General features: G+C 34.1%; 1 non-coding gene and 1 pseudogene across 1 annotated transcript; both read left to right on the top strand.

Annotated features, from left to right (window-relative positions):
• LOC128598354 (ubiquitin domain-containing protein UBFD1-like) overlaps positions 1-4,179 on the top strand; it is a 34,243-nt pseudogene extending 30,064 nt beyond the window's left edge.
• Positions 4,180-14,907: 10,728 nt separating this feature from the next.
• LOC128560496 (U6 spliceosomal RNA) lies at positions 14,908-15,014 on the top strand. The gene has a single exon (XR_008372994.1). It is a non-coding gene; the product is annotated as a U6 spliceosomal RNA (small nuclear RNA).
• The last annotated feature ends 6,295 nt before the right edge of the window (positions 15,015-21,309 follow it).

Below are 21,309 nucleotides of genomic sequence, written 5' to 3'. Positions count from 1 at the left end.
TCATGTTAACACCTGAAAGTTTATAACCTTCAACCAACATCTTCCCATTTTTTCACACCCAAGACCCTGGCAATGATTCTATTTTGTTTCCATTAGTTCAACTCATTTTAGATACCACATAAAAATCATATTATAAAGAATTTATCTTTCTGTTTGGCTTATTTCATTCAACATAATTTCTTCTAGGTTCATTTATGCTGTTCAAAATAGCAGAATTTTTTTTTATTCTCTATGGCTGAATAATGCTTCATTTTCTATCTTTCTATCTATTAATCTATCAACATATATATATCACATTTTCTTTATGCAATTAACTTTTGAGGTACAGGTTATTTATATATTTTTGATATTTTAAATAATGCTACAATAAACACAGGCATATAATCTCTTTGAGATATGGATTTTATTTCCTTTGTATATATTCTCAGAAATAAGATTGTTTAATCATATGTTAGTTTTATTTTTAATATTTTAGGACCCTTCTTACTGTTTTCTATAATAACTGTACCAATTTAAATTCCCAGCAACAATTCTCCACACCCTTAACAACACTTGTTATCTATTTTCTTTTTGATAATAGTCATTCCCAAGCCATGAGATGATATCTCTTTGTGGTTTTACTTTGTATTTCTCCGATGACTAGTCCCTTGTACATTTACCTCCATATTGACTACTTTTGCATATCCCTATTGGTCATTTATATGCCTTTTAAAAAAAACGTCTACTTAGCTGCCTTGTTAGCTTTTTTAGTCAAGATAGTTATAATTGTTTTGCTATTGAGTTGTATGATTTTCTTATGTATTTTGGATATTAACTCATCAGATGTTTATGAATGATCAGTACAACCCTAAATATCCTACTTTTCTCACATATTATAGCATAAATATTATTTTCTATATCTTTGAAATATTTTTTCATAAATATATTTGTTATGAATTACATGAAAGTGACCAATATGAAGTAAATTCATATGGAGTATCTTAAGTTATTTAATCAATACCAGAAGTTTAATATCTAAGATATTTCTTCATTTTTCTCATCGTAATGTTGCAATAGATAACTTCCTTTGCATATTTAAGATAAGCTCTAGAAGAGTATTGCAGGATAAAAGAATGGAACACTTAGGCTATTGATGTTTATTTCTGAATTTCTTACAAAGAACTAGTAAGTGATCTAATTTAAACTCCCACCTGCAATAAGTGAATATGCAGCCATTTCACCATAACTTAATTAGTATTATTACATTATAAAATATATTAATATAATATATGTAAAAATATTATTATTGTTCTTATACTCTACTGCTCATTTTACCCTTTTAATACATTTGTGGTTAATTTTTAGTATATTCACTTGTACTATATATTTTCACTTTTTGTAATTTTATTTCATTGTCTTAACTGCCTCTTTATTGGTCTTCAGGTGATTTCCTCCTATGGATCTGTTTAAATTTTATATACTAAACATACCAACTTTTGAGAATATTGCTTTAAAATTTTATGTAATTATAATAATACATCTTTTGTTTTCCTTTGAGGAAAAAATGACTGTTTAGAAAATAGTTAATGAGCTATCACTAAGTAAATATTTATTTACTTTACTGTTTGTTTACATTTATGCTTTTCTCTCTTAAAGTATACTTTTGTATGGGAGGAAGGTATGATTCCAAATATTTTTCCAACTTTTGTCAATGTAATTTATTTAAAATAACCCTACAACTGTCATTCCAATTAGTATATAATTTTCATTTATTTTTTTGTCTATTTCCTACATATAACTCTCACAAATTACTTCCTATACACACTGGAGTTCCTCTCAGGACTCTTTCATACTATTGCTAGGTTTGTCCTTATATATATTCAACAAAATGTTTTATTATTTTTTGTCATTTTTATGTATCTGCTATTAATTTTTTCTTACTGCATTTTTTTTTCAAAATCTGTATATCATTCACGTTTCTTAATTTCTTAAATAATCACTGTAGTGACAGCTCATATTATCTCTTGGGAAGGAATATTAACCTGAAACACCACACAATTCCCAGGTACTCTGTTCTTGAGAATATAGTTCTTTCTCCAGAGATTCGTCTTTAAATCAATAAGCCATCTGTGTCTGATATGATAGCCCTGCTTAGAAATGCTGTAATGAATTATGTCTGAACCTAAAGCAGGGGATATGAAGTCATTTAAAAAAAATTATCAGAAGTGGAGTTAATGTGACGAAAAGCCCCTCTTATAATAATAAAATACGGGATTAAACTGAAAGTTTCTAATATAGTAAATACTGATGACCCAAAAAGACACGGTATGTCTATAAAATTAAATGTTCTTAATGGCTGCAAAGTTTTTTTTTTATTTTTTTAATTAATATTAAATCATAGCTGTGTACATTAATGTGATCATGGGGCACCATACATTGGTTTTATAAACAGTTTGACACATTTTCATCACACTGCTAAATATAGCCTTCCTGGCATTTTCTTAGTTATTGTGTTAAGACAATTATATTCTACATTTACTAAGTTTCACATGTTTGATAATCTTCAGTGGAATCTTTGAAGAGCTGCTCTTGCTAAAGGTCTAGAAAGACTGGATTCTTCACAGACACATGTCAAAGGCACAAGCTCACCTACAAAGGTTAAAAGACATTCCAGCCTCCAGCTCAAAGTCGATAACTAGATTGAATGTCAGTCACATTTTATCTTGTAGAAAAATTCTGTTGAGATGAACTATAAATATAAACACAAGTGGGATTTATGATAGTTTTTAGGAGGTGCCTTTGGCCAACTTTCGAGATCAATGAATTTTTTTCTGACTTTGATGCTTAGAATGACTCCATTATATACCTTGGAGTAAATAGCTTGTCTAATGTTATTCTTTTGGAAAATGCAATAAGTGACATTTTTTCATCAAAATAAAGTGTTTATTATTAGAATCAAGTTAAAGTTATTGATTCTTCTCCACGAAGTTTTTATAAATCCTGAAATAGTGCTGTATAGTGTAGGTCACAGAGGACATCTTTCTGAAAATATCATATTTTTTTCCCATTGGAACCTAATATCTAGAAATAATTCTTACATATTGGAAGGAAATGATTGAGGCCAGGTAATCTAGCAATATGATAGTAACTGGAAATGGTTTAGAAGCACTTAAAAGGGAACAAAAAAAACGATGTCAAAAATCATTTTCATCTGACAAAAGATTTCTAAATCATTGTGTTAAATAAAAAAGGCTATATTTTGAGGAAAATAATTATAGGGGGGCCCCGAAGGCAGGGAGGAACCTGACATGGACACGGAGGCCGAGAAGGTGGCGACCAAGGACCAAGGTGCCCATACCGCCCCTTGACTGCCTGGAGGCAGAGACCCCGGCAGGGACTGCAGCCGAGGACTCCCCCCTCGCTGTGCGTGGCAATCTGCAGCCAGCCCCGGGCCAGCCCCCTGAGGACTGGGGGCCCAGGCCTCAGTCAGCAATCGCCAGGGTGCCGGCAGTGGCGCTGCAAGGGAGCTGGTGGACCTGAGATCATCTGGAACAAGACCAAGCACGCCATGGAGTTCCCCCTTAAGACAGCAGAGGCTCAGAGATAAAACAGAAGATTCACTCAATTATAGATCTCCCACCTGCCACGCACAGTGTCAGGGAAAAGGGACTCATCCCCAAGGACAAGACACTGAGAGAGATAAAAGTGACCAGGGAGCCCAAGATCATGGTCGTTGGCTTCACGATAAACAGTGTTTTAGCAGTAAACACGCCCAAAGATGCGGTGCAGCAGGATGCACCGGTCGAAGAGAACAAGAAGGGGCCTCTCTGCAGGCAGAAGCAACACAGGAAAGTGTTGGATAAAGGCAAACCCGAAGACGGCATGCAGCCGGTTAAGGGGGCCCAGGAGCGCCTGTCATTGGAACCCTTGTCCGGTATGTACAAGTCCGGAGGAAAAGTGAGACTCACCTTTAATCTGGAACAAGAACAGCTTTGGATTGGCCCTAAAGAGAGGACTGAGAAATTGCCCCCGGGCTCCATTAAAAATGTGGTCTGTGAACATGTGGAAGGACCCCGAGACTACCACTCAATGGCACTTCGTAGGCTCCACGGCAGCTCTTCCTACTGGGCGCTCTGGGTTCCACCTCAATACCTAGATGCAATCAAAGACACTGTGCTGGGGAAATGGCGGTATTTTTGAAAGCACTTTCACCTCTGGCCCAGGAGACTGACCCAAAGTGGAGGACATTGCCAGGAGAGGCCCGAAGCGTCCCTGGGTTTCAGAGTTCAGGAACTTTGTTCAAAAAAAGCAAAAAGAACTATATTCCACCTAAGGTGATATGGCGACTGAAGCCAGAGGTTATGTACTTTCACCATTAGCTCAATTTTAATTTTAAATCACTGGTTCCCTTTCTTCCAGTCAGCTTCATACCATTTTTAAAGTTAAAACAGTGGAAATCAATAAATCTGAATTCGGAAAAAAAAAAAAATTAATGTTCAATCGTACACATACACCACCACCCCGACACACACACACACACATATTGCTAATGTACATGTTTATCATCCACACACTTTCCTACCAGTATACATTAGTGCAAAAACACACACAAAAAGCTATTCTAAATCTGATATATGACATCTTGTGGTGGGGAGTGAACTCGATACTGCTTACAGAATTTTGAATCCCTGTCAAGAAAACATCAGTGATAGATTTATGAATCTATGCACTTAGATCAGAGGAAATTGCTAATGTGGTCTAATACCTTCCAATAAAAATCATTGCGAAAATCTCAAAATTTCATTGGAAAGGAAGTATATGTATTCACTCTTTCATTTAATAAGCATACATTTTGTACCCACTGTGCTCCCGTACCCTGGGCTGGTCCTATGGATGAAATGTTCCACGAGAAATTGTCTATGTAAAGAACGCAGAGTCCAAGCTGGTCTGGTTGTGCAACTTACACTATTGAGAGCTAAGTTTCTTTAATTTTCAAATGTCTCGAGAATATCTATTTACTTATAAAAGCAAAGTAATTCATGGTAAACTCAAAATAAAAGTCTTGAAAACTGGAAGCCCCACAGAGGGTCACTTTGCTTAGGAAAAAATGGGAGCTTACGTGATAAATTGGAGACCATGAAACTGGTGTGTGGCCCATCAGTCCACAATTAGGCCTTGAAGCTCTTTTTCCTGATGATTCCTAAGATGGTTGCTCCAGTCAGTGGAGCATTTCCAGTTACTTCCCAACAGAATGTTTAGTCTCACTCATGAAAATAAAACTTTTAGACAAATGGTACTAAACATTTTATCAACATTAAAAATTTATTTTTATTAATATTGAAAATAAATGCTGTCACAGTATAATAAAAGTAAAAATAATAAACTTTTACTTAATGTAGAAGAGCTTATTAATATAGAAAAGGGTACAACTTTCTATGAATAAAAATAGTAAGAGGCAAATATACAGAATTAGTTTTCAATCTCTTCTTACCCAACTGTATTCTATAAATTAGGTAATAAAATACTGATCACAAATTTTTTATGACATCTCAGAATTGCTGCAAAGAACAAAAACTAAGGTGAAGAGTTAAAAGTTATCTGCACATCAAAGAGAATGATGAAAAGGTGCCAGGACTCACTAATGGTAACTCTTCACAGTCTTCACTCTTTAGAGTAGACAAAAAGCACTATCAAAAGGAAGAAAAACCAATAAATTGGATATTCTAAAATTTAAAAATGTCTACTCCTCCAAAGATACTGTGACAGCTTAGTGAAGTGATGTATATGTTGATTAGCTTTGTTTAATCATTTCACATTGTATACATATATCAAAACATCACACCGTACCCCACAAATGCATAAAATTATGATTTATCAATTAGAATATTATCAATACAAATATGTGAAAAAAGATGTCACAAAATTCAAAGAAAAATACAGGAGAAAATACTTTATTGGTAAATTATTACAACTACCTTGAGAACTCTTTTTTTATAAATTTTTATAAATTTAGATTTTCACAATGATTTTTATTGTAAGGTATTAGACCACATTAGCAATTTCCTCTGGTCTAAGTGCATACATTCATAAAGCTATCACTGACAGGGATTCAAAATTCTGTAAGCAGTATCAAGTTCACTTCCCACCACAAGTTCTCATATGTCAGATTTAGAATAGCTTTTTTTGTGTGTGTGTTTTACACCTGCCTATGTGACCTAAACATTTCACTACTACGTATTTGTCACAGAGAATGAAAAATATATGTAAATAATTGTTTATCAGTTGAGTGAACGAGGAAACAGATGTTAATGGTATTAAGTAATTTTATTTGGGGTCTTTTAATGATTAAGAACCAAATCAATATTCCCATTGTATCTTGATTTCTTAAATTTGAGGTATTTTTTCAGAATCATCCTGTGAGGCAAAATGTGAATAACTGTTAGTTCTGTAAAACAATTTCTAAAAAAGATGTTTACACGGTATTTACCTTAACTCCATAATCATGCATCTTATCAGACATAAAAATGGAATTTACAACATGGCACGTTTATGATCTACCTCTTAACTTCTACCCCAGCTGCTTTTTTCCCTTAGGAGACAAAGTTGATTAGTTCTTTCCTTCAGGTCATCGGGGAACAGCACTCACCTGAGGAGCTTTCCCAGCAGGGCAGAAAAGCTATACCTGATTCTTTCATTTCTACATTAGCTGGGAGGAGAATGATTTTTCCATTTTCATATGATTTCTGATTGAGAAATTAGAAAATTATACTAAAGTTATGCTGAATGAAATATGTAAATAACATACATAGAAAATCCTTCACAAACTTCAATGTAGCCTCCAATCCTTTAGTACATTTAATAATGACACACATAGATAGCATCAGTGTAATACTGAGAAAATTAATTTTAAAAAATATTTAGCAACTTCTACTTTAGAATTATAATGGACTAAAAAAATCCAAAGTTTTATATTCTAAAAGACAAAAAAATGCCTCACAAAATTATGCTACAGATGTATTTAGTTTTTACTCATAATTCTTTTGTTATTCTTTCCCTCATGCCATCATCATTAATTTTGTCAACATTTTGGAATGTAAACTGATTCAACATATATCCAATTAATTTAACAGTGTTATCTACAGGTCAGATAAAGCTTTTGAACAACAGCTATGTGCCAAACACATTTTAGGTGATTTTTCATATATTTATCATTGATGTTTTTTCCTTTCTCTTGAAGTACTCAAAGCTCAAGTTTATGTTCTATCAATTTAAAAGTGTTATCTTCATTTGAGATAAAGCTTTTGAGCAATAACTATCTGCCAATCACATTTTAAGTAATTTTTCATAAACTTATTATCCATGTTTTGTTCTCTTTGAATATTAAAAATATTCGAAGGCTCAGTTTGTGCTCTATTCCACAAAGAATCCATAGACAGTAGCCTGCTCTAACTAATCACTAATAAAAGAAAGAAAAGAAAAGAAAATTGTTCAGACAGTGATAAATTATTCCACAAAGAAGCATAGAACATCAGCAATTAAAAAGAGCAATAGAATTCATAAAGTATAAATAGTACAATAAAACATTTCTTGTTTTGAGTACATTACAATACGTTAAATAGTTGAAGGCAATAATTACAACATCGTGTGATGTGGTTTTCAATGCATGCATGTGTAACACATAAAACAATTATAAAGGGGACCTACATGGTGGGAAGATTTCTACAGTCAAATGAGCATAATAAGTATAAATGTTGTAATTCCTTAAGAAAACACTAAGAATATGCAAATACATAGTCAAAATTACTATAGCTAAATTAAAATGAAATAGTAAAGCATGTTCAAATAATCCAAAACAAGGAGGAAAAGAGAAACAGTAATGGAAAACTAAGAAGACAAACAAAAACAAATATAATAAAACTGTATGCCCAAATTCAAACATAATAGTAATAAATGTAAATGGTTTAAAAACACTAACTAAAAGGTAGGTATTTCCAGAAGGGATTCAAAATATTATCGAGATATGCTGTCTATAAAAAACTCACTTGACATAGAGTAAAATGGGTAGGATGAAAGAATAAAATAATAGGGAATATATATATCATGTTAGTACCAATCAAATGTAATCACTATAAATACTCTAGAAATGCAAAATTGGAAGTTACCATAAAAATACCACTTATAATATTTCTAAACATGAAATAAACCTGAAATAAATTCTAAGTATAAATGAAATGAATACATGAAATAAATTCTAGGGCTAAATCTAATAAAACATTCATGGAATATCTATGCTGAAAACCATAAAACTCTATGAAAGAAAATTTTAAAGAAATCCTAATAAAGTGAAAAGCATTCCAAGTTTATAAATTGGAAGACTTAGAATAGGAATCATGTCCCTTATCCATAATTGATTTATAGATTTTATGCAATATCAATCAAAATCTTAGCATTTTTTTTAATATAAAGACAATTTGATTCTAAAATCCATTTGAGTAAAGAAACTATAATAACAAGAATAAATAAGTTGGCCAGGCGTGTTGGCTCATGCCTGTAATCCTAGCACTCTGGCAGGCCAAGACAGTTGGATTGCCTGAGCTCAGGAGTTCAAGACTAGCCTGAGCAAAAGCGAGACCCCGTCTCTACAAAAATAAATGAATAAATAAGTCAGAAAAGCTAAATAACTAAGATAGTTAAAACATTTTGAGAAAATAATACCCTTAAATGAGTAATACATACAATTCAGTAATTACTCTAAACCTGCATTAATAAAGACTTGTGTGCTATTGGTGTAATACAGAGAGAGAGAGGGTGCCAAAAAATGTATACACATTTTAAGAAAGGAAAAATATGAATTAAAATTGTAATGCTCAAGGTACACCAATAACAAAAGATGGATACAAGTCACTTTGAGCACCTCTTGTAATTGCAGAAATCAAACTGTGAGGCGCTCAAACGTGACTTGAGTTTTGCAATATTCTGTTCACAGATAACATAAGCTTCATGTTCAGAGAAGATACTTGACAAAGAACTCCTATTTGGAATATATAAAGAATGCTCCAAATGTAATAGAAAAAAATTAAATTTGAGCAAAGGTCTTTGACAAAACCTTTACCAAAGAAAATATAAGGATGGCAAATAAACAGGTAAAAAGATTCATAGCATCATTGGCCATTAGATAAATACAAACTAAAACCACAATGAGGTATCTTTATATACTAGCTAGAATGGCTGTAATTAAAGAATACTGGGCAAAGGCTGAACATGATGCCTCATGCCTATAATCCCAGAATTTTAGGTGGGGGAGGTGGGAAGAATGTCTGAACTCAGGAGTTAAGAGACCAACATGGGCAACATAGTGAGACACTCATCTTTACAATCAATCAAACAAACAAATAAAAACAAGTATAGTTTCACATGCTTGTAATCTCTGCTAGTGGGAAGGTTGAGTCAAGTCAGGAGGATCACCTCAGCTGGCAGGTCGAGGTTGCGGTGAGCTATGTTTAGTATCATTGCACCCCAGCTTGGATGACAGAGCAAGATCCTGAGTCCAAAATATCATACACACCCGTACTATCAAGCCCTGATTTGGATGGTGAGCACCTGGATCTCTCACGTGTTGCTAGTAGGAATGCAAAGTGTGTCAGGCACCCTGGCACAAGACTTAGTATTTTCTCATAAATTAGTCAATATCATATGATCCAGTAACCTACAGCAATCTGATAAATCCCAAAGGTATTACATTAAATGACAAAGCCAATCTCAAAAGATTACATATAGTATGATTTGTAATATATTATTGAAATTGCAAAAATTATAGTGATGGAGACCAAATCTATACTTGCCAAAGATTGGGGTTGGTGAGAGGGCTGAAGAAGAGATGTAACTATACAGGAGTAGATTGAGGGAGTTTCCCTGTATGGATAGAACAGTTCTGCATCTGATTATGTATAGTTACATGAATCTTTATATGTGCTACAATTCATAGAAATGAATGCCAAAATCTTAAAAAGGTCATCTGTTGTGTATAAACATTATAAAATAAAATTAGAAATATAAAAGGAACAGGGAATGGATGAGTAAAAGTGATTTGGGAAACTAAAGTCTTACAAAAGCTGGTACTTGTTCAACATTGCAGGGAACTCAGCAATACGGATCATAAAGCCTGTCCTATAGGAGCACTTCAAATTCAAATTGAGAAAAACATAATTAAAAATAAATTTGAAGTGGTCTCCAGGTGTAATTGAGAACCAATAAGTAAATAAATACATAATTGCACTTACATTGGCATTTCCATGAATTAGACATAAATTATGTTAAAATATTTGTTAATACAAGGTAATTATGGATTTTTCTGAAATGAGACTAAAATTATTTACAAAAATAATTTTTGATTTAATAGATCTTTATTACTCATACAAACACTACTAGCCCATAAAGGAAAATCCAGACACATAAAATAATAATGAAATTTAAAAATATTTAAATTTAAATATTTAAAAATATTTTAAAAATATTTTGCTAACTTGTAATTATATAAAGACTGTAATTGTAGATTTTTTTTATTTGGTCTTTATGAAGATGTATTTGTCAAGTTTAGAGTGCTTAATACCACATTACTCAGCTTTTGCTTCAAAATGCTATCTCACAAGCAATTCCAAAATCTCAGTACCTTCATAACAGAAAAGAAATATTTACTCACATTACAAATCTCTGCAAGTGGCTTTAACTATGTAACCTGGCTCTGTGCTGTGAATGGATAGCAGTTCTTTTGCTATGGGTTCTCAATGTCAAGAGTAGTTGTACTTTTGAGAATAGTTTTTTTCCCAAGGTGAAAATCCAGCATAATCCAATGAAATTTTATTGTTTGTTACAGTCAGCAGTAGCAATCCTTTTACAGTGGGACCATATATGTTTTGGAAAATACCTTATGTATTTATCTGGGTGAGTGATCAAAGAAATCAAAGAAAGTGAGGGGACATTAAAGGGGAAGTAAAGGAAAGAAAGGAAGGAAGGGTGAGGGTAGCCACTGAGATGAGAGCAGAAGACTGAGGAGGGTTACAGTAAAGCAAGACACCAAACAGATTATGAAATCAGAGGAATTTTAACAGTCATCAGGTTGGTGTATGTTGCTGTACAATCTGGTTGGTGTATGTTGCTGGTTACTCTCCAGTCTTCCTAATTCCTCAGTAAAATCTGCTAAATGCAAATGCCTCACAGGGAGAGTGTTTTGATGAGGAAGTTACTAAGTTTCACAGCAGCCACAGGATAAAAAACACGCTGAGCTAACTTGCTGGAATGCATTTCTGGAGCACTCAGAATTCTCAAAAATCTAGAGGAGGCTTTCGGAATTCCTCTGGGTGAGGAATGGTACCATCAAGCAATCTTGTCTAAGTGCAAATGGCAGTTCAGTTAGAGAAACCGTTGACCACACTTTCTCTAATGTGGTCACTGTTGTTAAAATCATGGCTCACTCATAGCACATGTATGGCCCATTAGCAACTGTATTTTAAACCCTGTTCTTAATTCCACCTTACATCTCTGTTCTAGGATTCAATCTGCTTAAGTCCCACTCTTTATTGGAGATACTTCAACTACAACTTCTTTGTAAAAACTTCCTTTGAATGGTGCTAAAATTGCATTTAGAACATGATGACGAAGGAAGGGAAGAAGAGAGGAAGGCAGATATAAAATAATCTATTTCTAAAAGTTTTGGCCTACCTGTATCTCCAATTTTTTCAGTGATTTTACCTGTTTTCCATCAGTTTGCTGCTAACAGTTCTTCACCATCTCCATATCCCTTGTAACATACACAATTTTTATGATGGATGAATGTACACTTATCACTTCATAAAGATGAGGTAACTGATCTGCCAGAGAAGCAAAATGGATTGTCTCTGATTTCTCAACACTCTGCTTGCCTTCTCGCATACAAGATCTTACACAGACATGGAAAAATAAAGTGATCACTTCATAATCAGGAGTAACACTATCTAATCCAAAAAGTCATTATCATACTATTCATAGACGTACCGGGTAAAGGTTATTTTTACTGATTTCTGCCTTTTCCAAGTTGAAAGTATCTATTCAACTTTTTGGTGGCCTGTTTATTGTTTACACTCTTCTAGTGAACCTTTACTTCAGAATAACCAGGAGCTTAGTGACCACAGATATTTAGCTTTCCACAGGCTTTTTTGTAGACATCATCTCCATAGAACTCCCCCAGTTTTCTTCTCCACGAACAACACTTGTTCATCTCACATTTTAAGGGGTTAATCTTATAATTCATTATAAATAATTATAAAATAATTATTATATAATTAGAAAATAATTCTAATATAGAAGAAAATGAGAAACTAGGATTAGTTTAAAAGGGAATAAGAGACACGAGGCATATCACTAAGGCTGTCGGCCCTACCCAACTTCTTTTCTGACTTAAACATTGGTTGCAGTGTAAATGAAACATAGACTACAAAATTACCTATGCAACGTAGGGCTTCACAGCCCCTTCCAAATAATAGACAGATGGACAGAATCACAGTCATTCTTTTTCCACTTTGCTTCAGAAAATTCCACTAAGAAATACAAAAGGAACTCATAGATGACCATAGACTCAGGTGCTGAAGAATAAAGGATGACATCTGTATCCTTGTAGAACCTTGCACAAAAGAAAATTAGAGAAACATGGTGAAAAGGAATAAAAAAAATTACAGGAATCGAGAGAAAATTGAGACGAGAGTGACCATGACTTATGGAAAGTAGAGAAAGGTGAGCCTAGATGCCCAGCACCTCTTCAGCTCCCAGCTCTAAGAAACCTGGACATTCTTCCCACCTTTGAGTTCTATTTTCATCAATTTCATAGAAGTTCCTTGAACTGTTCAGGTAAAACACCCCTTTCTGTTGAATTAAAAGAACTTTGACAGGAAGACGGTAATAAAGAAAAATAGTCCCTGGGTACCTTTTGGGGTAACAGGTCCAGTTCCCCAAATCCAGCTGACCTTGTTCCAACACTCAGCAGAACTAGCTCCTAGGTCTTCCCAGGAGCACCATAAGTAGAAAGTGAAAGTGAGTAGAGACCAAAACGAAACAGGAATTTAGAACAATAGGAGAGCAGCAGTGTTTGTTCCCACTGATTTTTGTATTATCAATGCTTATGGCTAAAAATAATTGTTTAACAAATAAATAGAAAATGATTCCATGTTAAAAAAAAAAAAAATCTCATCTCCCTCTACCCTGTTATCCTGACCAACCTGAGGGAAAAGAGCAGAATCATAACAGCATAAGGCCACTTATAAATGGAAAAAGTAGGTAAATGACTTTGAGGTAGAAGTAAGGAGAAAGAAAAAAATTCTGGAGACACGACTTCAGGGAAGGTTTAGCACAGATGCAGATGGGAATGGAGGACACCAACAAAGATTTAGTTTGTATGCTGCCTAGTAGCACTGATGCATTCAATCCTTAAACCAAATGATTTATTTTCTAATAAAAGAAATCCAGGCATTAACTGTATTTAGATACACCCCTTTCTTCTGTAGTTGCAGACCTCAGCAGTTCCAAAATCTCATGCATTCTTTTCATTTAAGAAACAGCGCTTAGTAGAAGAAAGGATCTTCAGAGGGAGCAGGCTGTAGACTTAGAGCAGTCTAAATATCTCACTTTCTTTGTAAAAGTAGAAATCATCTAGCAGTATCAGGAATTCAAGGGTAAAAGAGATGGTGATCAATATCCTTTGAGGCAGGACATTGAGCCATGGGCCCTGGTTGGGCATTGATGGGGCAGTCTTCACAGTTGTCACAGGAGAGACAAAAGCATCTTATAACCTGCAGGCACATTACATGACTTGAAATTCCCTTTACGCAGAAGAATTTTTATCATCTTTAACCAAGTTTCACTGAAGTGGTGTTTTTTTTTTTTCTCAATAATGTAACATCTGCATTACTCTCTTTTGACATCCTAAGGTCTCCATAAATATGCATTTTCCTTTGAATTTATGATACAACCACACTGAGTGCCTCCTTGACATCATGTCACTTCCTGAGTCATGCATTGACATTATAATGTTATTTACTACAAAGTCACATTGACAGCATCTCAGGAACACTGTGACATCATTTTAGTTGCCACAGAAGAGAACATTGAAAGCACATTTGGACAAAAATCACTTGGAGGGAAAAAAAAATAGAATCTAGACCTAATTATGCAGTTTTCCAAAATAATTTTACAATCTAAACAGTTGTTAGAAGTCTGTACTAGTTTGGTGATAGATAAAAGACCAAATGTCACTCCTTTTAGAAATATAGAAAGAAGTTTTGGCTGAAAGAGGGAAGTAGTTAGAATCCAGAACTTCTTGCATTGATTTTGAATGTAAGATATTTTTATAATCCATCATTTCTTTTTCTTTCTTTTTGGTCAAATGATTGTATCAGTAAAATATCGACCCACATTAAAATAAAAATTTTTCAAAAGGGTATACTTTAGTAAGAACTACAAAGACTATCACTAAGGTAGGGTTTAGTATCTTTCTTAACATTCAGAGTAGCCCATAAATCTGTTTGAACCTAATTATTTATGTCAGTAACTATCAGTATGATCTCCTGCACTTATTTGCAATTGCCCTTACAGAGTTTAATAGATAGGCACTATTGGCAAAAGAACAAAAGAACAAAAAGTAAAATGATATAAGTCATATTTATATGGTGCTGATTCTGTGCCAAATCTCACCAAACATTTTATGTGTACAACCCCATTTAGTCACTATGATTGTGCTGTGGAGGTGTGCGTAATCATTGTTGACACTCTACTTAGGAAAGATAGTCTGCAAGAGGTGAACCACTTTCCTACAGGCACAGCAGTAGAAGTAATGGAGTTGGGATCTGAATATGTATGAATTCAGTAACCACGCTATAATACCTTTTTAAGAAAGGAGGGAAGGTGCTTGCTTCAGCAGCACATACACTAAAATTGGAATGATACAGAGAAGATTAGCATGGCCCCTGTGCAAGAATGACACGCAAATTCATAAAGCGTTCCACATTTTTGAAAAAAAAAAAAAAAAGAGGGAAGTTGGACCAGAAGTGTTCACATGGTGGGAGAGGCCGTGTGCATCCACAAAGGCGTCCAGTTCATGAAGAAGTACAGTCCATTTTCCATTCCTTCAGGCAGGCTGATGGAAGGCATATGTCTCCGACCCACCGTCATGTTCACGAAGCAAGGTGGACTACAAAGTCATGTCAGTCAGGGTCATGTCTGAAACAGATTACAAGAGTACAAATGGGCTCCTGGAGAGGCCTGTAGAGCACTCCCAAGTCCTTTGAGGTTAGGCTGTTGCTACTAGTACTCTGGCAAATAATTTTGCTTTATAAATGATTTAGATGAAGAGTTAAGCATGGCTGGGTGTCTATTCCTAGTTTATATCTTAGCTATCATGTATTCAGAAATGTTAAAGTCATTTTCATAGCCTATTTTTATTTTAGCTATAGCTTTTTATGGCTCAGTTAAAATTTAACTTCTTATTTTGATTATCTTAAATACGCTTTATGCCAAATTTTATTAATTTGCGTTAATCATATTATCATAATGACAGACCCAAAATATACTACCCCTTAAATACAGTGCTTTAGAACAAATCATTAGTGCAAAGGAGGATTCAATACCTGTCAGAAGCCGTGTGGGTGAACTGAGAAAGTGACATTGAGGCGGGAGTCCCTCTAAATAAATACTGGTGACAGCAGTGGCTGTGAGGTAATTTATGCAAATTCCTTTAATGCTCGATAGAACCAAAATGTGTTTTATGTTAGTAAAATTGTCCTGTTTGTGATGACATGACCTTATGTAGGGAAAACTCTAAAGACTCTACCATAAACCCATCAGGACTAAAAAGTGAACACAGTAAAGTTGCAAGTTACAAAATTAACACACAAAAATCATTAGCGTTCCTATACTCTAAAAACAAACTATCCAAAAATAACCAAGAAAGCAATCCTAGTTATCTTAGCTTCAAAAATTAAAATTATTAGAATATATATATATATTTTTGAGACAGTCTCACTATGTCGCCCTAGGTAGAGTACCGTGGTGTCACAGCTCACAGCAACCTCCAACTCTTGGGCTTAAGCGATTCTTTTGCCTCAGCTCCCAGGTAGATGGGAATACAGGCCCGCCACAATGCCCTGCTATTTTTTTTTTTTTTTTGGTTGTAGTTGTCATTTTTGTTTGGCAGGCCCTAGGCGGGGTTCAAACCCACCTGCTCTGGCGTATATCGCCAGAGCCCTAGCTGTGAGCTACAGGCACCGAGCCTCTTAGGAATAAATTTCACCAAGAAGATCTGTACATTGAAAATGATAAACCTTTGATGAGGGAAATTCAAGAAGACACAAATAAATGGAAAGACAGATCATGTGTATAAATTAGAAAAATAATATTGTAAAAATGCCCCTCCTACCCATCAATTTACAGTTTTAATGGAATCTCTTAACAAAATTACAACATCATTTTTATAGAAATAGAAAAATGAATCCTAAAATTTATATGGAGCCACAAAAACCCCAAATAGCCAAGGCAATCTTGAACAAAAAGAACAGAGCAGAAGGCATTGCATTTTCTAGCTATAAATTACATTGTAAAGCCACAGCAATTCAAATAGCATAGAAACAAATTCTTTATACCAATATGTTTGTCAGGATTTTCTGAGTACAGTAAAATCTTATTAAACATCACTCAAATTCAGTTCAGGATATCAATGATTTTTCCCTTTAAAATATTGTGACAAGAGACTCATTGATTGATGTTGAAATTATTTTTCTAACCTCAACCTAAAAAATACTACAGATAATTACATTTATTTCTGATTCTTTTGTTTGCCCCTATGATCTGAATATATTCATTCAACCATTCAAAATCTAGAATTCACTCAATGGTGCCTCAAGGTGGTTTTTTAAGAGCATATTTTCATACCTACAGAATCATATGCACAGTTCTGATGTCAAATTGCCTCAAACTTTTATTTAATAGGCAGCAGTTCCCCAAAGAATCACCCAACTGAATTCTTTCTTTCGATTATGCACTCAGAAAGTCTGATAAATGTGTATTTCCCAAGGACTTTTAACTGAATAGATTTGTCTAGTTATATTCAACTAATTCTTAAACACAGGAGCTGGATGTTTTTAAACATAACCAGACTGTTAGTTTGCTGCCTGTAGTCTAGAAAAATATTTTGCTTAAATAATTAGCTTGAAGGTGACTGCCATTTGACTTTCTTAATCTATGCTAGGAATTATTCCTGGTGATTTTCATTTTCTTTTGGCCTATAATGTGGAAAGTATGTAACACTTGTTTTGTTTTGATTATAGATTATGCGGCTGACAAGTTATTCACTATATGGTGTTGGTACACCAGCACAAAAAAAAACATATACCAACATATGTACACATCCACACATATCATATTCCTAGCAATGTACTAGCCTCTAGAAACTAACTGCCTCATTAGTTTATTTATAAAATCATAGTAGTGTGGCACTTGTGGCTCAGTGTGTGGGGTGCCGGCCCCATATACTGAGGGTGGAAGGTTCAAACCTGGCCCTGGACAAACTGCAACAAAAAAAATAGCCAGGCGTTGTGGCGGGCACGTGCTACTCGGGAGGCTGAGGCAAGAGAATCGCCTAAGCCCAGGGGTGGAGGTTGCTGTGAGTTGTGTCACCAAAGCACTCTACTGAGGGGATAAAGTGAGCTTTTTCTCTACCAAAAAAAAAAAAAAAAATCAAAGTAATATGTGTGCATAGTGGTTATTAAGGAGTAAAATTATATAGAAATTTTTGTAATGAAGAGCAGTAAATTTCTACCCCAATTTCCCTGTCTCTATCCCCAGTCTAATTCTTTTTTCTCTTTCTTCACAGTGAATTTCCTTGTTTATTTTTTAGTTTGATTAGAACTTCCACATCTCTAAATATTATTCTTAATATTCTATAGTTTGTCAACTTTGGATATAGATTAGTGACTTTCTAATTAGTAGATAGGATTATCTTATGCTATTTACATCTACTCTGATAATATCATTTTTATCTCATGTAATTGTTCAGCTCTTCAAATTCGAAGAATATATTTAAACTACATTTCCTATGCTATTGAACATAGAACACCTTGGCTCACCATTCTCAAATACAAAGACAACTTTCATGAGAAGATGAAGGTATATCACATTTTTTTATAACACTTCTCTAATCAGGACATATGGCAATTCTAAAATTTCAAAACAATTCTGAAGTATATTACTACTGTAACATTTTTAAAGTATTATTCTATAAAAGCAATTCATGTTCTAGAATTACATTTCCTACCCTACAAACACTATAATAGTCATGAGCTATACAAATAAAATATTCTTAATATAAAGTTTAAATTTTTTAGTTTTTATTATACCACATATTTTACCACATTTTGGATTAATGAAGTTGTTCATCCAGTGTTACCAATTGGAAGCCTTTATTCTTCATGGTTGCTAACCTACTTTTTATTATTACCTTGATAATTTCCGTCTGACAGTTTATGTTACTACTTTCATAATTTTACCAGTTGCCTCTTTCTAATAACCTATTGGCTGAGTATCCTTCTCACATGCTTTGATTTCTAGTCTAATATTTCCTCAATATTTCCATTTGCATACATAATTACATTTTATTAAAATATATGTTTATGAAAATGTAAGAATGAAAAACAGATAAGTTCATCACATGCTCTAGCTACACCAAGGATTTCTCTATACCGTGTGATGTCGTTTGAGAGCATTTTACCCACAGTACAATTTTCTACAAAATTGGAGTCAATCTTCTCAGAAGCTTGTGTTGCTTTATCAACTAAGTTTATGTAATATTTAAATCCCGCCGTGTCATTTCAACAATGTTCACAGCATCTTCACCAGGAGTAGAATCCATCCCAAGAAACCACTGTCTCAGCTCATTCATAAGAAGTAACTCCTCATATTTTCAAGTTTTGTTATGAGACAGCAACAATTCAGTCACATCATTTTTTCAGGGTCCACTTCTAATATAGTTTTTTTGCTATTCCACCACGTTTGCAGTTAATTCATCCACTGAAATATAAACCCTACAAATTCAGCTACAAGAGTTGGTATCAATTTATTCCCGACTCCCATCAATGTTAATGTTTTGACCTCCTGCTATGAATCATGAATGATCTTAATGACATCTAGAATGATGAATCCTTACAGGTTTACAATTGACTTTGCCTAGACCCTTCAGAGGAATAGCTATCTATGACAGCTATGGACTTACAGAATATATTTCTTAAATAACAAGACTTGAAAATCAAAGTGCTCTTTGATTCATGGGACGGAGGGTGGATATTATGTTAGTGATACCAGTTTTTGCTTCTGGCTGGGTTCTTAGTATTAGGAATTGAAGCCAGGGCAATAGATTGATAGTTTATTCTCCATGCCTGTTTCCCAGTCCCTCCTTAAAGGCTTCTAACTACTGTCTTTATCAGGCATGAAAACTATATTAATTTCCTGTATATATCCATCAGAACTCTTGAGTGATTAGATGCTTTGCCAGTAAACAATATTTTGAAAAGATTTTTTTTTCCTGAGCAGTATGTCTCTATAGTGGACTTAAAATATCCAGTAAACCATGCTACAGACAGACATGCTGCTATCCAGGCTTTGTTGTCCCATCCATAAAGCACAGGCAGGGTAGATGTAGCACAACTATTAAGGGCTCCAGGATTTTGGAATCATAAATGAGCACTGGCTTCAAAGTCAACACCTGCATTAATCCCTAAGGAGAGAGCCAAACTGTCCTTTGAAGATTTAGGTTTTGAGTAAGGAAATGTGGCTGGTTTGATCTTCTGTTCAGTTCTCAAAATCTCCCCCATGTCAGCAATAATGCTGTTTCATTTTTTATCATTCATGCATTGACTGGAGTAACACTTTTAATTTTCTTCAAGAGCCTTTCCTTTGCATTCACAACTTCACTTAATGCTTGGTGCAAGAGGCCTAGCTTTCAGCCTATCTTCGCTTTTGCCAGGCCTTCCTCACTAAGCTGAATCATTTCTGGTTATGACTTACAATGAAAGATGTGCGAATCTTCCTTTCACTTGAACACATAGAAAACCTTATAGGGTTATTAATAGACCTAGTTTCAATATCGTTACATTTCAGGGAATAGAAAACCTAAGGAGAGAGAGAGACAGAAGAAAACAAATGGTCAGTGAAGCTGTTAGAACATATACAACATAAATTGAATAAATTCACCATCATATATGGGCACCTTTCATGACACTCCAAAAGAATTACAATAGTTACATCAAAGACAAAGATCACAGATCACCCTAACAGATAATAATAATGAAAAAGTTTTAAATATTGCAAAAATTACCAAAATGTGACACAGAGACATGGAATGAGAACATGCTAGAAAATGACAGTGAATGGATTGCTGGATGTAAAATGTCACCATACTATGCAGCATAATAAAGGCAAGAACGATAAAGTGAGATAGGTCAGTATGGGCATCTGGTTATGTTTACTTAAGCCTAATGTACGCTAAAACTGGCTCACAAAGGTCATTTTATAACTTATATAAATTTTTCCACCAAAGTTTTAAACCACTGATGGTTTGAATGTGCTCTCAGGATGGGAGGGGGATACTTATACCACCATGAAACTTGGCAAATGCTATAAATCGGTTTTTACCTCCCTGAGAGTCAGTCAGTTCTTAAACATTTGCCAAAACATCACTACTTAAGCCTCAAACTTAATCCACAGTATGACTACAAAAGATGTCATTAATACCAGTAAAACTAGGCTATCTATATGCCCAAGTCTCCTTTACTGGAATGAATGCAAATTTTACATAATAAATGCTATGTTTATTATTAATCACTAATGAAGCTCATGAATATATGAAAGTACCTTGCTTTATTTCTCAAAATTTCATAATCATAGCAAAAAGACTATAAAGACACAATTTCAAAGTAAACATAAATATGATGAATATTACAATTTAAATAATATATTAATATGGTATGTATATTATTAATATGTCTATCAGAATACAACCTACTATAAAATCCAGGATGACGTAAGACTTCCAAAAAAACAAAAAAAGAGTAGGAACATTTTGTTTGATCTCATCTGTTTCTCAAAAAAGTGAAAATGTGGCCAAATGTTTACTCAACTATAGAAATAAAACTCAGAAAATAAAAATGTAGCAATTTTCGTGCACATCTACAAAGGTAAATGCAAAAGGTTTTCACCTGGGTCCACCTGTCATTTATATAAAAGTAGCATAATTTAGGCGGCGCCTGTGGCTCAGTGAGT

Source organism: Nycticebus coucang, chromosome 11 (genome assembly GCF_027406575.1).
Source record: "Nycticebus coucang isolate mNycCou1 chromosome 11, mNycCou1.pri, whole genome shotgun sequence".
Lineage (NCBI taxonomy): Eukaryota > Metazoa > Chordata > Mammalia > Primates > Lorisidae > Nycticebus > Nycticebus coucang.
Note: the sequence above shows the minus strand (reverse complement) of the source record. Positions and strands in the feature narration are given on the sequence as shown.